The following is a 2,852-nucleotide window of genomic DNA, read 5'->3' on the forward strand; positions in this document are numbered from 1 at the left end:
TACTCAGGAGACTGAGGCAGGAGAATGGTGTGAACCCGGTAGGCGGAGCTTGCAGTGAGCTGAGATCCGGCCACTGCACTCCAGCCTGGGCGACAGAGCAAGACTCCGTCTCAAAAAAAAGAAAAGAAATGAAAATAGCCCCATAAAAAAATCCAAGTATTAAGCAGATAGAAGGTAATTCTCCTTTGATCATATCCACCTTAGGGGTAAGAAGACTATGCTGATCCCTTGAAAATAAAGACAATAATTAAAAATGATTTTAGAGGAAGTTAAATGTACAGTGAAATTACTGCCTACACAAGGTTGATGTTACAAACCATATCAGAGTCCCAGCAAGATTTTTTTTTTTTTTTTTGAGATGGGGTCTCAAACTCTTGGGCTCTATGGATCCCCCCTCCTCAGCCTCTTGACTATCTGGGATTACAGGTATGTGCTACCATGATCGTCTGGTAGCAGGAAAATGTAATAAACTACTTTTTACAAAGGTGTGGGAAGGGCATAAGTAAATTCTGAGGCATAGTGCGATACCCCAAGGTTAGTAATATTGAGGGCTCCATTACCATCCCAAGGGGAGGGTGGCAGAGCCAAAGGAGGAGCTAGTTTCTTGGGAGAAAGAGGACGGTAAGGAGAGGCCCCTGAGGATGCATCCAAGCCATGCCAACCCTGCAGGAATGGAGCCAGGGGAATGAAGGCTGGAGTGAATGCTCCCCTCCCCCACTCTGTTGTTAGTGCTCTCCACTGCGTAGATCAGTCTCCTGGTGGAGAAGGAACTGGTGGAGAATGTATCTGGAGAGGAAAAAGAAGATCTAGCACACAAAACATAGGAAAACACTTAGTCCAAGAGGAGGAAGAGTGGATCTGTGTTACGTACTCAAGATCAGAGGTGGGTTTGCGTGAAGCCAATAAGGTTTAAGCTTCAGGATCCCTCAATTATATTGGCCCTTTCCAAGGACCTGGGAGGGATCCTAATAATGTGTTCACAAGGTCATATGGTTTTGTTAAATTTGTAAAATATATTTCAACCAAAATCATCACTGTTGTTCTTTCCATTTCAAATCTCCCTCCATTCCACTTCCCCAGTATTTAATGGTACTGAAGTGACACAAGTTATTTTGAGTTTCCGTCCAAAAAGAAGTTGAATTGAGAATAAGCCACTATAAATGTAATTTGAGGCTGGGCGCGGTGGCTCAAGCCTGTAATCCCAGCACTTTGGGAGGCCGAGACGGGCGGATCACGAGGTCAGGAGATCGAGACCATCCTGGCTAATAAGGTGAAACCCCGTCTCTACTAAAAAATACAAAAAAAAAACTAGCCAGGCGAGGTGGCGGGCGCCTGTAGTCCCAGCTACTTGGGAGGCTGAGGCAGGAGAATGGCGTAAACCCGGGAGGCGGAGCTTGCAGTGAGCTGAGATCCGGCCACTGCACTCCAGCCTGGGCGACAGAGCGAGACTCCGTCTCAAAAAAAAAAAAAAAAAAAAAAAATGTAATTTGAGCAGACATTTTTAAACATTTTAATAAGACGTGAAGAAGTTACAGTTCCTAGTTTGTTAAAGAACTGAAAAAAACTAAGATAAAATAATAGAATATGAAGCTAAAGTCATAAACACGAGTAACAAAATCAGTGGAGATTATTCTGTATTCAAGAAGCAAATTATAAGAAAGAAGTTTTCAAATCATACCAATATCAGTGATTCATTAAGAATAAATAAATTTCAAAAAAGAAATTAATAAGCTTCTTGGATTGTGTATAATCCAATTAACAAAGTGGAGCAAATCATAAGAATATGTTGGAAAAAATTAAAATTTTTGATGATTAAAAATAATGAGATTGGCCAGGTGTGGTGGCTCACAATTGTAATCACAGCACTTTGGGAGGCTGAGGCACGTGAATCACAGGGTCAGGAGTTCAAGACCAGCCTGGCCAATATGGCAAAACCCCATCTCTACTAAAAAAAAAATACAAAAATTAGCTGGGAGTCGTGGCGCTCGCCTGTAGTCCCAAGTACTTGGGAGACTGAAGCAGAAGAATCGCTTGAACCCAGGAGGTGGAGGTTGCAGTGAGCTGAGACTGTGCCATTGCACTCCAGCCTGGGAGACAGAGCAAGACTCCATCAAAAGAAAAAGAAAGAAAGAAAGAGAGAGAAAGAAAGAAAGAAAGAAAGAAAGAAAGAAAGAAAGAAAGAAAGAAAGAAAGAAGAAATCATAAAACACCATTTTAATGACATTGATGACAAACTGTTTAATGAGTGCCCTGAAGTACACTTACACATCCTGAAATCTTACCACCCACACGTGAAAAAGACTTACAAAAGTGTCCTCAAATTTGTAATACTCTTAAATATATTTTTCCTTTTTAAATTGTTTCTAGCCACGAGACCACCACAGAACTCTTACATATTTATAAGACATCACTGATAAAACTTATTAAGCTGACGCTTTTCTAAACAACCAGTAATTAAAAAAAACACTTTATAGAGGAATTCTAATTATTCTAGAAAAAAGTAAATTATCCTTATACCCGCTCCACTGAAAATACCCTCTCTGTAAAAAATGTTACAAAATTGAAGAGTAATCAAAGTCTATGTGGCTAAAAAATGCAGGGAAAAAATATTATGGGACTGTTTCTGGCAGTTAATTATGTTCAAGTACTTTTTTGTCCTGGATTTTGTGATGCTTGTGCTATTTGCCTTTGTTGTGATTTACCTATTTATTGTAAATAAATATTTATTTATTTAGGAAATATTCATTTTCCTAATTTTTTTTTTTGAGATGGAGTCTCGTTCTATTACCCAGGCTGGAAGGCAGTGGCGCAATCTCACTGCAACCTCGGCCTCCCAGGTTCAAGCAATTCTC

The sequence above is a fragment of the Colobus angolensis genome, unplaced genomic scaffold (assembly GCF_000951035.1).
Source record: "Colobus angolensis palliatus isolate OR3802 unplaced genomic scaffold, Cang.pa_1.0 Scaffold247, whole genome shotgun sequence".
NCBI classification, from domain to species: domain Eukaryota; kingdom Metazoa; phylum Chordata; class Mammalia; order Primates; family Cercopithecidae; genus Colobus; species Colobus angolensis.